Here is a 14,967-nt window from a genome sequence, read left to right on the forward strand (position 1 = left end):
CCAAGCATTGGGATAGATACAAGACAATCAGGTTGGATATTGCCCCTGTCCCACATAGGGCTCACAGTCTAAAATGGAGGGAAGAGGATTAAATCCCCATTTTACAGATCAGGGAACTAAAATATAGTGAAGTTAAATGATTTGCCCAAAGGCACACAGAAGACAAGTGGTGGATTAGATTAAAACCCAGATCCAGGCTCTTCCCACTAGACCACACTGCTTCTTCACTGCTATCCATTCTTCTTTGCCTAGAACCAGTTTGTACACTATTACTATGTAATACTCTCATTTCCAGTGAGCAAAATATTAGAGTTGAAAGAGGTTTGGTAATGGAGGAGCAAGTTACAGACATTTGCAGGATGGAAAAAAGGAAAAAAAAAAAGGATATGTAAAAAAAAAGTTCATACTATTTTCCTTGTTTTGACTTGAAACATTAGATACACCCTTCCCTAATATCACCCTCCTTGGCTTTCCTAGGCTAAGCCAAGGTGTCTATTTCCTTTCCCCTGTAATTAATCTACTTTAATGGCTGCCTCTCTCTAGACTGGAAGATCCTTTCAACCAAATCTATTGAATCTTTACTTTACCAAGTGCTTAGTAAGCTCTCGATGAATACAACTGATAGGTTGATAACAGATTTAAAAAAAGTACAGACACATAGGAAACTTGACTTTCTTGATGTTCTTTGGCTGCCTAGTCCATGTCCTTGGTTTGGAGCCTAATAGTTGTGAAAAACTATTTGTAAACATCCATGGTCATTTGAATAATCTTTGTGCTAGGTTCAGAACCAAACTCATTCCAGAAAATATAATGAAGTGCTGCCAATATATCTATGTGAATGTGAATGATCCTCTGTCTAAATGATGCTTTGACCAAATTGATACTAATTTCATTGTTTTCATTTATTCAGTCATATTTATTGAGTGCTTACTGTATGCAGAGCACTTTACCAAGCATTGGGAGAGTACAATACAACAATGACTGTAAGCCCATCAAAGGGCAGGGACTGTCTCTGTTACCGATTTGTACATTCCAAGCGCTTAGTACAGTGCTCTGCACATAGTAAGCGCTTAAGAAATACTATTGAATGAATGAATGAATAAGTGGACAGACTCCCTGCCCATAATAAGCTTGCAATCTAAAGGGCTCAGTGTATAGAAAGCTAACCTATTTTGTATATAGACTGTTACCCAAAATTAGAAGAATTATAGAACTATGACTTAAGTATACTAGATGTACAATTAACAAACACTCAATAATTCCAATGGTTTCTTTGCAATTGCAGCTGACAGTAAACTTTTATATCCTTGAAAATTCTGTGATAAGAACATATTTGAAAATCATGGCTGTGGTTTGCCTTTGGAAATTCCCCTTCTGAAAAATTATCTTCTCCAAATAATTGAAATACCACTTCACACACTTGAAGTCAACAGATTTATGAAAATGCTATCAAAGCTTTACTTAGTTCATTTATAATATACAGTCGGTCCTATTAAATATAAAAATATAAGGAGGTTTAACTTCTATTTTTTGCAGTCAAGACATTTTATGGGGAATGGTATCTGTGGGACTCAGCAGACAATGCTAGAGCACTTAAAAAAAGACAATTTATTATTTTGAAACCTGAACCCAGTATCAAGATGTTGTGTGGTATGCAGCATCTCTGAATATTTGTGACTTGATTTAAGAAAGACACTTCTAAGAAATGTGGCGCAGGCATTTTTTAAAAAACCTTTCATTAGAATTTTCTCAGGCTTGCAATCTTGGAAAATAATTTTTGTCAAAGAAAAAAAAAATCAATGTTTACTGGATACATTGCTTGGCCAGACTGTCTCTGCACTAAATGTTACCTTATTCCTGAGTGTGTGGAAGATTGATGTTTCTTCATCCTAGCGATGTCAGGAGCCAAAGTGGTATTTTATTTTTCTTTTATTTTCAATATGTCATTTTAACAAATCTCAAACATGCTTTGCAAAGTTGGAAACATTTGAAACAGCTGTTTAGTGAACTGTGAAAGAATTTCTACAGGAAATTTATTTTATACAGTGTAAATCTACTCTGGAGAGAAGCAGTTTCAAACTGAGCTACCAAACATGACCAGTCCCAAAGCTTGAGCTTAATCCAACTTGTTTTTAGTGAATGAGTCTGGCTCACAGAATGCTGTGGATGTTTATTGACTTCATGCATTTGCATAGCAAAGTAGCCTGATTCTCTAAAGTGTTCAAGAGAGTGACAGTCTTGTTAAAGTTTGTGGTGCACACATGATAGGTTTAACTCTTTCTAATAAGATATATAGGGCTACAAATATAAATTGCCATATATAATAAAAAATCAGTTCTTTCTGTAGCAGGGAGTAGACAGTATATGTTTTAAAGCATACTTAGCACTTACTAGAAATTCAGAGAGGGAGAGATACAAACTCGAAGTAGGTACCTCATTAACCTTCTCAAGTCACACATGAATCTGTAGGTGAATTTCACTGCCAGAGCCATTGTCTTCAAATACAAATACAGTATGGGCTCATATTGACTCCTGTAAATGCAGGATGTGCCCTCCCTGCTTGAAGATCTCTGCAGGTATGTCATTGAGTCCAAGAGCTTTTCCATTTTTTCCAGGGTTCAAGCCGCTACACAATAGATCTTGCCCTGTGATCACGTGCTTACATGCTTTTCAGAACCTCACCTTAAAAAATAGGTGTGTTGAGGAGGGCATTGAAATGTTCTTCCTCTCTATTCAAGATTCTTCTTTCTCCATGATAATACTTGAATCATCTTCCTTCTTCAGAGGTACTATATGAATGGCATGAAGAGTTGTCATATAGCAATGAAGAGAATTTTTTTTTTTTTGGTTTCGTGACAGTCTGCATAACCCTGGATCTCTTCCTCCTTGACATCCTGTAACTCATTGCACATGTTCTTAACTTTACTTGCAAGTGGTGATGCAGGTTTCTAAAAATCTCACTTTTGTCTGAGTTCTTGGGTGCTGCAAGATACTGCTAGTGAAATTGATATTTTGCACCAAGTAGACCATTTTTTCCTCTGCCATTCATAATCAAACTAATCTTGGCAAACCTCAAATATGACCAGTGTCTTGACAACAGTCTAGAATGTAGCAACATGGACATTAAAATAAATTACATATAGGGAAAATGGCAGAGTACAAGATACATATGTATACAAGTCCTGTGATATTGATGTGGAGGGAGTAGTGAAGTTCTAAAGTAGTACAGCACCTAGGAGACAGGCAATACAGAAAAGACTGTGAATAGGATGGGGAAATGAGGGATCAGTGAGAGAAGTCTTTTTGGTGAAGCAGTGATTTTAGTAGGGCTTTGAGAGTGGTAGTCTGAGAAATAGCAGTTCCTGGTGAGAGGTAAGATTTGGTCAGTTGGAGGTGGTCAATGTTGAGATAGACAAGATCGAGGTACAGCGAGTAGCTTGGCTTTAGATAAATGAAGTTGTGGGCCAGGTTGTAGTAGGAGATCAGTGAGGTAAGGTAGGAGGGGGCATGGTCATTGAGTATGGCCCCTGTCATGGGTATAACAAGAAGAAATTGTTTGGGTGGAGCAGTAGAGTAGCATTATTTCTTCCCTTGCTACCTCATAAGTGAGAGGAACTCATCCCCCAAAAGACCATTTTTTTCTCCCATCTCCACCACCCTGTGCAACAACCATAGGTGAGTCAATTGGTGTGTGCTTGTTGTGAAATACTGTGAGCCCTAACTCGGAGCCCATTGTAACATTTTGGGTGAGGAGAGAGGTATCTGTCTCATTATCTCATTAGACTTCCAAACATCTCTGGGAAGTTAAGGGTAAACATGTTTCCAAGAAACATGAGATTATCTACTCAACATCCTATAGAGATTAATAGTAGAGTGAAAAACAATACAAAGCTGTTTCATTCCAGTTTGGTCCTCAATTCAGTGGATCATAGCCCTATCTTTATGCAGTTCTATTGACTTCTAAGTGCAATTCACTGGGGATGTTTAACCAGAACCTGCAGGCTTTTTTATTCTTTCCCTTCCTTCCACATACAATATTTCATGAGCATTTTTTTAACCCTTTGGAAAAAGAATTCTGTTTTACTCATAGACTGAGTCAGGCTTGAGACCAACTGTGGCAAGGAAAGAAACTTCTCAATACTATTGTCCCAGAGACCAGTTCTCTGTGGCTTTGGATATTTGTTTGGAGATGATAGAGGTAAAATAACATTTTTAAAAATAGCAAACTCTTCCTATCCCACCAAGTACTGTTTTCTTAGTTGGGGGGTTGCTTTCCTCTGATTGCTGTTGACGTTTAGCAGTTGCAAGTCATACCTGCACAGAAAAAAAACCTTTAATCTTTTCCATAGTTTTTTTTTAATAATGTAAATGATTCCAGCTCCCCTTTTGTTTAAACCAAAAGGTGACTTGAAACAAATAAACATTATCATAATATTTTGGAGTGGCTCAGAATAATCAAATCAGTCAATTTATTGGGTGCTCATTGTGTGCAGAGCACTTTACTAAGCACTTGGAAGAGTACCAAACAACAACGTTGGTAGGCATATTCCCAGTTCCCAATGAGTTTACGGTCTAGAGAAGGAGAAAGATATTAATAAAAATAACTAACAGATAAATGTTGCAAGGCAGAGAGTGGGGTGAATAACAAATGCCTCAAGGGTACAGATCCAAGTGCATAGATGATGCAGAAGGATGAGGGAGTTGGGGAAAAGGGGGCTTAGTTGGGGAAGGTATCCTGGAAGAGATAATAATAATAAAGATGGTATTTGTTAAGTGCTTACTATGTGCTGAGCACTGTTCGAAGCGCTGGGGTAGATACAAGGTAATCAGATTGTCCCATATGGGGCTCACAGTCTTAATCCCCATTTTACAGATGAGGTAACTGAGGCACATAGAAGTTAAGTGTCTTGCCCAAGGTCACACAGCAGACAAATGGTGGAACCAGGATTAGAACCCACGTCCTCTGACTCCCAAACCCATTTTCTTTCCACCTAGCCACACCGCTTCTTCAGAAGAGACAGGGAGATAGGTCAGGGAGGAAGCAGATGCAGGAGTCCAGGTGGGATATAGGGTTAGTGCTTGGATCAGCATAGTAGCAGTTTGGATAGAGGGAAGTGGTTGGTGACTTACTGAATATGTGGGTTATATGGGAGAAATGAATAATCAAAATTGACAGGTAACTAAAACTAAATAATCATGTTTAAAGTAAAAAAAAAAACTGATATGGTCCTTGCAAGGAACACACATAAATCTATATGACAGGCAAGAGAATCAAGATTATGTGGGACTGAATAAAATTCTAACTTTAAAACTCAAAATTAGCACATGATAGACACTAATGAATTATATGGATGAGATGGCTCAAAAAAGGAAAGGTTTAGGGTATGGGCAGTGAGATAGAAATAGAATTCCTGATTGCCATGTGTCCAGAATCTCAATTGGTCTATTCTGAAAAGGACTTCAAGAACAAGGAATCTCTGGGAAACTTAGAATACTGCCTCTTCTCTTTCTGCTGAAGAGTTGTTCTTAGAATTATATGAGAAAGAACAGGGGTTTTTTTTGTATACCATTTGAGAATTTACAAAGGAAGATGACTAAAATCTGCCCTGTCCTCTCCATCCACACTCCTACCAAATTAATCCAAGCACTTATCTTCTCTCTCCTTGATTACTGTATCAGCCTACTTGCTGACCTCTTGCCCCTTATCTCTCCACACTCCAGTCCATATTTTTACTCTACTGCCCAGATCATTATTCTACAAAAACTTTCAATTCATGTTTACCCACTCCTCAAGAACCTACAGTGGTTGCCCATCCACCTCTGCATCAAACAGAATCTCTGTATAATTGATTTTAAAGCACTCAATCACACTTAGCTCCTCTAATGCCAACCAACTCAGTATACTTCCATCTCATCTAAGGGCTAACCTTTTGCTCACATCCTGCCTCTGGCCTGGAACACCCTCCCTTGTCATATCTGACAATTACTCTCCTCTCCTTCAAAGTCTTATTGAAGACACATGTCCTCGAAGAGGCCTTCCCTGATTAAGCCCTTATTTCTTTTCCCACTTCTTTCTGTGTCACCCTGACTTGTTCCCTTTATTCACCTTCCCCCCCCACCCCACACTCCCATAGCACTTATCTACATATCCGAAATTTATTTATTTATATTACTGCCTGCCTCCCCGTCTAGACCGTAGGATTGTTGTGGGCAGGAATGTGTCTATGTTGTTATGTTGTCCTCTCCTAAGCACTTAGTATTGTGCCCTGCATACAGTAAATGCTCAATAAGTACAATTAATTGAAGCATAATATCAACTGTATGGCCATGACATAGACTTCTAGTCAAAGGAAGCAAATGTATATACTCCACTGAGAATGATCACTGGAGAGGAAAACATGCCCAGCAAACATGGAAAGATACCCTGTCCCCTACTGCCACACACACATAATAATTAAATGATAATTGTGATATTTAATAAGCACTTATTATGTGCCTGGCACTGTACTAAGTGCCAGGATATACACAACCAAATCAGGTTGGACACTGTTCCTGTCCTAAATGGGGTTCAGAGTCTCAATCCCCACTTTACAGGTGAGGTAGGTGACTGAATCATATAAGTAAAGTGACTTGTCAAAGGTCACACCTCAGACAGGTGGCAGAGCTGGGATTAGAATCCATGACCTTCTGACTCCCAGGCCTGTGCTCTATTTACTACACCATATTCATATAAGGTACACAGATGTATACGCAGATGCATCAATGTGAAAGACACTCAATGAGGCATTCACAAAAGCAGTATTATGCATATGTGTGTACACACACACACACACACACACACACACACACAAATGTAAAATGTTTATTTCCAGAAAGGCAGGAAGTAATTTCAGGAGCTTAGAATTAAGAATTAATTATCAGTTTGTAGTTTCATTTCATAAAATGATTTTTCAGAATGTTACTGAGCATATCTTAACCCTCAAAACTGAAAAAAAAGTGATTTTACTTTGAAATTGGGTTTCTGTGACTTTTTCCAATAATGAATAAAGTAAATAATTGATTTAAGAAAATTAAAGAATGTTGAAAGAGAAGAAAGCATTCTATATTTTTTTCAGTAACTTCATATGTACATTATTATTGAGGAAAAAATGACACATGCTGGTTACCATACTAATACTATACTGTACAAATTTAAGGGCAATGACTTTTTATTCTAAACAAATTGTCTCCTTATACACCTTTACCACTGAAATTAATAGGAAGGTGGATTGTAATTATGTTTCTTAGAGTCTCTAGTTCTTTCTATTATTTATACTATTTTCATTCACTTATGATTAGATGTGCACTTATTTTCTAGAATTGAGATTGGCTACTTGTCTTCTTGAAATGATATTTATTTTTAATTGAATTATAGCACTTTTTTAAAAAAAGATTGTTTCTAGGACACATTTCTGGTAGATTGATTCAATCTCTAAATATAGGGACCAAAGTGTTGCAAGATGTTGAATAATTGGACAAGACACTAGGATGTCGTTCATGATTATTTAAATCTCATTCAAGTCTGCACCATGGTTATCTCCTGCACTGATCTCACAGAAAGTGGGAGAGGTCTGGTATAATTTATATTTTCCCTTCATGTGCTTTTCTAATTCTTTCTCTCTCCCTACTCCAACCCATCCCTGATACATATGTAGATTAGTTCCTAATTCCATTAAATTAAGGAGAATATGAAATTAATTCAATTGCACAGACACAATCTTATTAAAGGTGACTTCTACTTATTTCTGGCCAAATCTTATTTATGTTGGGTGTATGGTCTCTATTTGATCACACTCACCTGTGAACAAGATAAGGGACAGATGGTAATCACAGGGCTAGCTGTAGTCCAGACCACAAGGACTTGAATAGCACTGAGTTGCTTCAAATATGAAAAGATGTTCCAAATACTGGGGAAATCACCAAAGCGGCAAAGCTGTTTAAAAAAAATAATAAAAATAAAATAATAATAATAAAAATAAAGCCAGAACTAATGGCATACAAAACTGGTATCCAGAAACCTAAAGGTGCTCCCTGTTTAAACTTTTATACAAGTGCACCCTGAATATATGGAAATGACACAGGATCTCAAAGACCCCCAAATCATTACCACCTTCAAGAAGAAAAATAATGGATCAGATTGTGGCAATTTATGGATACATCTATTTAGTGGTCATTGCTGACAAGACCATTGCTGGCTAGAGTTCTCCTGGATCAGTTACTAGGAAATATTATAAGCTGACTGCACCCGGAATCTCCATGTGGTTTCAGATCACAGTGGGTCACAGTGGACATAATGTTTTCCGCACATCAGATGCAGGAAAAGTGGTACTATCATTATCTGTAATTCCTGGAGGATTTTGAGACTGATTAATGGACTTTCCTGCTAAAAATCCATTCCAATCAATTTCAATCAACTGACTGGAGCTGGAACTGCTTCAGAGATCCCTGAAAGCCTGAATTATCCATCCACAAAACCTATAGCCAAATTAGTCTGAATCACCACCAGGCTAAAGATAGGCTAACCCAATCCACTAACTGCAACCAATTTAGCTCATCTTAACTTTCCTGTTATTCAAGTTGCAGTTTAGGGAAAGTAAATCAGTTACCACATGCAAAGGATCTTAGGTCTCTCAAGAAAAGACGTGGAATATAATCTCCTGCCCTGATCTGGGTGAAAGAAGATTATTCATTCATTCATTCAATAGTATTTATTGAGCACTCACTATGTGCAGAGCACTGTACCAAGCACTTGGAATGTACAATTCGGCAACAGATACAGACAATCCCTGCCCATTGATGGGCTTACAGTTTAATCGGGGGAGACACAAAAACAATAGCAATAAATAGAATCAAGGGGATGTACATCTCATTAACAAAATAGATAAGGTAATAAAAATATATACAAATGAGCAGATGAGCACAGTGCTGAGGGGAGGGGAAGGGAGAGGGGGAGGAGCAGAGGGAAGGTGGGGGGGAAATGGGCTTAGCTGAGGGGAAGTGAAAGAGGGGGGCAGCAGAGGAAAAGGGGAAGCTCAGTCTGGGAAGGCCTCTTGGAGCAGGTGAGCTCTCAGTAGGGCTTTGAAGAGGGGAAGAGAGTTAGTTTGGAGGAGGTGAGGAGGGAGGGCATTCCAGGACAGTGGGAGGACCTGGGCCAGGGGTCAACGGTGGGGGATGGGGGACGGTGAGGAGGTGGGCGGCAGAGGAGCGGAGCTTATGGGGTGGGCAGTAGAAAGAGAGAAGGGAGGAGAGATAGGAGGGTGCAAGGTGATGGATAGCCTTGAAACTTAGAGTGAGAAGTTTTTGTTTTGTGCGGAGGTTGATAGGCAACCACTGGAGTTTTTAAGAAGGGGAGTGACATGCCCAGAACGTTTCTGCAGGATGATGAGCTGGGCAGCGGAATGAAGAATAGACTGGAACAGGGAGAGACAGGAGGAAGGGAGATCAGAGAGAAGGCTGACACAATAATACAGCCGGGATATTATGAGAGCCTGTAGAGAAGCAGTGTGACTCAGTGGAAAGAGCACGGGCTTGGGAGTCAAAGGTCATGGGTTTGAATCCCGGCTCTGCCACTTGTCAGCTGTGTGACTGGTGGCAAGTCACTTAACTTCTCTGTACCTCAGTTCCCTCATCTGTAAAATGGGGATTAAGACTGTGAGCCTCACGTGGGACAACCTGATTACCCTGTATTTACCCCAGTGCTTAGAACAGTGCTCTGCACATAGTAAGCGCTTAACAAGTACCAGCATTATTAAGACTGTTTTCTTCCTCTCTCCACCAGAGGTCTGCTCTGCACCTCCTTCCTATGTCCTGAAGACCAATTCCTTTCTGAATCATTCCAAAAACCCCTGGAAGGTTTGGGGTAGTAACATTTTCCCAAACACCTGGTTACTATTTGTGGGACTAGCTAAACCCCAACTCCCACAAAATCGAATCTTTTCCATGCACAAATTAATGGATGGACTCACAGGGCTGAATCAGTAGGTCAACAGATTGAGATGAGACTCCCAAAACCTCTTAATGTTGTCTAGTCGAATGAGCTCCACCCCTGCGTAAAGCTGCCTTCAAACATGCTGGGTTAGGGCATGCTCTACCCCAAGTCACTTCCCTACAGTGACTTCCCTACCATGGCAGAAGCTCCTGTCTTTCCTGAAACTCTGGCCTATTGCCAAGGACAACATGCAGGGGGTGCCAAGGAACCACAGGGGAAACAGCATGGCCTAGTGGATAGAACACAGGCCTGGGAGTCAGAAGACCTGTGTTCTAATTCCAGCTGTGCCAAATGCTGGCTGTATGATCTTTGACAAGTCACTTAACTTTTCTGTGCCCTAGTTCTCTTGTTCTCCCTCCTACTTGGACAATGAGCCCCATGCAGAACAGAGACTATGTCCAACCTAATTAACCAGTATCTAGTCCAGTGCTTAGAGCAGGTTTTGAAACATGGTGGAAAAAAAAAGTAACCACAGTCCTCTGCTTTGTGGGAGTCATGACCTCAGCCAATCTGGAGCAGAACACCCTGGCTCAGCTGTGCTAATTTAGGAAGGAGAGAGAGCTCCCTGGCCTGCAGGGTGGAGGCTCACTCACTCACCTGTGTTCTTCTCTCCACTCCCTGCTCTCAAAACCATTAGCCAAAAGGGAACCAACCCAGGCAATCAGTCAATCATTTAATCAATTACATTTATTGAACACTTAGGATGTACTATACTAAGCAGTTAGAAGAGTACAATACAATAGAATTAGCAGACACAATCCAGAACTGCATCAATTGCTGCCCAGGCAAAGCACCTTCGCAAGAGCCTAATATGCACCTATTAGTAATTGTTAATGGGAGAGACTTTGCCTACAAATCAAGTGATCCATCCCCACTGTAAGGGAAGACTACTTACTGGATGCCCCTTTGGTAAACTGAGGAAATGGCTCCAATTTTGTCATAAGCAATGTGATGTAATGGGGTAATATGGAGAGTCCTTCAAAATTCATTAGCCCTGAGCCCCCATGGAGATTGTCACAGCCCTTGCCCTTCCCCTTCTTGACTTCCTTCCCCTTATCTCACCTTGGCTAGTACTGTTCAGCCATCTTTCTCCCTCCATAGCTCCTACCATCATTACCCACACATCTTTTCCCCCTCTTGTCATATGATGGGTTCAAAGAGCATTTTGAGGCAAAGATAATTTATCTTTTTTTGAGGCAAAACAATTTTCTTTTGAGCTTGTAATACCAATATTGGCTCCAAACAAATCCCAGGGATTCTTGTTTTGAGCAATTTGTTTCTGAATGTCTTCATTTTTTTTATCAGCCTCAAAAAGGTAAAAGATAAAAGAGCCAAGAATAGAAACAGCCCAACTGAGATGTTTGGGGCACTGACTCTACAGCCACGTGGTCCTTTTCTTATTAGTTTGTTGGAACTGCCATGGGCATTCTCATCTTCAACCTGATATTTTTAAAGCCTGACAGGTACAGATAATTCAAAATGAGCAGTGAGAGAAAGAAATTCAAATGTTTATGAATCACTTTGTAGATTTGATGCAGTAGTCTGGGCTGGCAGTCAGTCTGAAGATAAACATATATTAAGAGCCAATAGCAAATTTTTTTTCTTTCTTTAATGGTATTTGTTAAGCACTTACTATGTTTGAGGCACAGTACTAAGCACTTACACAGATATAAAATAATCAGGTTGGACCGAGTCCACGTCCCACATGGAGTTCACGGTTTTTATCCCCATTTTACAGATGTGGTAACTGAGGCACAGAGAAGTGAAGTGAGTTACCCAAGGTTACACAACAACTGGAGGAGCAGGGATCAGAAGCCAGGATCTTTCGACTGCCAAGCCTGTGCCATATTCACTAGGTCACACTGCTTCACTGAGTGGGTTGAGAAAGGATTGCTTCTATATGGCCCAGTTCCAAACAATAGCTGCTGCAAACATTTTTCTCTCCATGATAACTGAAAGCAAGCTAGATTTAATAGTTCATAGGTCACGGGAAGCAGCATGGTGTAGTGAACGGGCCTGGGAGTCAGAAGGTCATAGGTTCTAATCCCAGCTCTGCCACTTCTCTGCTGTGTGACCTTGGGCAAGTAACTTTAGTTAACTCATCTGCAAAATGGGGATTTAGACTGTGAGCCCCAAGTGGGACAGATTTGCTTGTATGCACCTCAGCGTGTAGTGCAGTGCCTGGCACATAGTAAGTGCTTAACAAACAGCATAATAATTATTATTATTTTGACAGTTAATTACCTCCTTCAGAGAAGTCATCCATCAAAGATTTTGAAGTTTTTGTTGTCTCAGTGCTTTTTCCCTTTTCATCTACTGGCCTGGCAAGCCACAATGAAATTCGGCACAGCTGCTAAACACACAAGCCTCAGAAACAAACTGGGTTGTGAGATTAAACACCAGGAGACAGTTTGGGTTTGCAAATTTGAAAGTCTGATGTAAACAGCCTCTAGATCTCATCAGTGCAAGTAAGAGAAGACCTGGTGGGTGGGCTTTTCTTTTCCCACAAAAAAACACACCCAGTGATTGACCCTTGAGTACATAAGCCAGATTTGGAATTACAGAAAAGCTAATTCAAAACTTGCATCTTTTTAAGGTATATTTGTTGTGCATACTTTTGTATTTTTATCTACTGTTAGTTTAGGATGATCTCTGCCCAATTAGCGAGACTGCTGTAGTGGTCACCCAGCAATCTATTTCTAGGTCCCATTTCCATGTCCTTAAAACATGTAGGTGCAGCTTCCAGCTACGCCAAACCACATTTACTTGAGTATCCATCTATCTATTCCCCTAACCTGCTACACGGAGCAGAACTCCGTGACTCTGAATGTTGCTTTGGTGCTGGTGAACTGACTAGACTGTGAGTTCTGGACTCTAGACTGTGACTTGCCTGTAGGGAGGGGTTCTGTCTACCAACCCTATTGCATTGTAACACTCTCTCAAGTGCTGACAGTGCTATGCACACAGTAAGTGCTAAATAAATATTACTGATTGACTGTGTTTCAGGACCTCATTGGCGGTAACCTCATTTTATCATTTGGTGTTGATTATGGATCAGAGAAGCAGCATGGTCTAGTGAATAGAGCATGGGCCTCTGAGTCAGAAGGACCTGAGTTCAAATTCTAGCTCCTCCACTTGTCTGCTGTGTGATCTTGGGCAAGTCACTTCACTTTTCTGTGCCCCAGTTACCCCATCTATAAAATGGGGATTAAATTGGGAGCCCCATGTGGGACAGGGACTGTGTCTAACATGATTAGCTTGACTCTACCCCAGTGCTTAGTACAGTCCCTGGCATGTAGTAAGCACTAAACAAATCCATAAAAAAAAAAACAACTTGATGAAACTGTTCCAGGAGTTGGAAGTGTCTTCTGGTGGTAGTAATCACTACAACATGTGTGTGTAACCACATGTGAAAACATTGGTGAAAATATTTTCACTAAAATATGAACTTGTTCACCCAAATGTATTTTTTCTTAAAGTTTATAAACAAAATATATGCATAAATTATTACATTTTAAGTAAAACATGCTCCTTTTGGGTCTCTTTTCTTGCTAATCTATTCTAAAAAATTACTACTAGTTTACAACCTCCAATGTAAATATGTATGAATCTTAAAGCTCATTTCTTCCTCCTACTTGTAATTTATTTGGGTGTCTATCTTCTCCACTAGATTTTAAGCTCCATGAAGGTGAACCCGTTGTGGGCAGGGATTGTCTCTATTTGTTGCTGAATTGTACTTTCTAAGCACTTAGTACAGTGCTCTGCACACAGTAAGTGCTCAATAAATGTGATTGAATAAATGAATACTCTTTCCAGTACTCAGTAAAGTTCTCTCCATAGCAAAACCACTAAATAAATACCATTGATTGACTGAACTTCTTTTGAAACCATCTTTGGTATTTATCATTATATGTGGTTGAAAAAGAGACTAATGAGCCAATATACTTTTATCTAAGGAGCATAATTAGTCAGTTTTTAGAGTGCTATGTGCTTAGTCTAGAGCTTAGCACACAGCACTCAATAAATATGATCAAATGAATAAATGGTGATTATTTAAAAGCTTAGAAATTTAAAAATAAAACAATAAAATAATTTCCCTTTTAATACTTTTCTTAAAGTGCTCTTTCCTGATAGTGCTATTGAATTTTATTGTCAGAATGATAATATTCTCTTTGCAGATAAACAAGCAAAATTTAGGTAGCTCCATTTTTCTCCCTTTGCAGTTTTTGACTGACTTGCCTAGAGTGATTATGTCCTATTTCAATTTAGCATGAACCAGGACACCTCTGGTTATTTATCTGCTGCATACGTATCGTCTAAGTCAATTGAGATAATTCTATGCCTAACAGGATGTGAAAGATAACACTTAGAAAATTATGAACTGTATTTAATATACACACAAATAACTGTGACCCAGAGATATACATCCAAAGTGTGCAAATTACTGTAAAGCACTTTTAAGAATCAGTCAGGTAGTATAGACTGACAGTAAGTCTAAAGAAAACCCAAATGATATATGGGCCTGTACCAAGGAAGTCATATACATAACCAAAGATCTGCATTAGCAACCAGGAGGTAGAACTCTGTTTTCTAGGCATTACACAGGCCTAGGACAAGATAGAATAAAATCAAATAAAAAAATTCTGAAAAACCATTAGTAGATTGCAAATAGAGTTTGACAGCAGCATGGTATTAGGCTCCAGTTCAAATTAAAGATCTACCAATGTAGTACTAAACACTATTATCCCTGACTATGAAACCTGAACCCCACTCAGACACCACCACATTTGACTCAATGAGCAGTTCCATCAGCATCATTAATGGGCTACATTCAGCATCAAATGGCAAGACACTGAGAAGCAGCATGGCTAGAGGAAGACCCACTTGATTCTGAGTCAGAAGACCTGGGTCCTAGTCCTGGCTCAACTCTTGTCTGTCGT

The sequence above is a fragment of the Ornithorhynchus anatinus genome, chromosome 10, assembly GCF_004115215.2.
Source record: "Ornithorhynchus anatinus isolate Pmale09 chromosome 10, mOrnAna1.pri.v4, whole genome shotgun sequence".
Classification (NCBI taxonomy): domain Eukaryota; kingdom Metazoa; phylum Chordata; class Mammalia; order Monotremata; family Ornithorhynchidae; genus Ornithorhynchus; species Ornithorhynchus anatinus.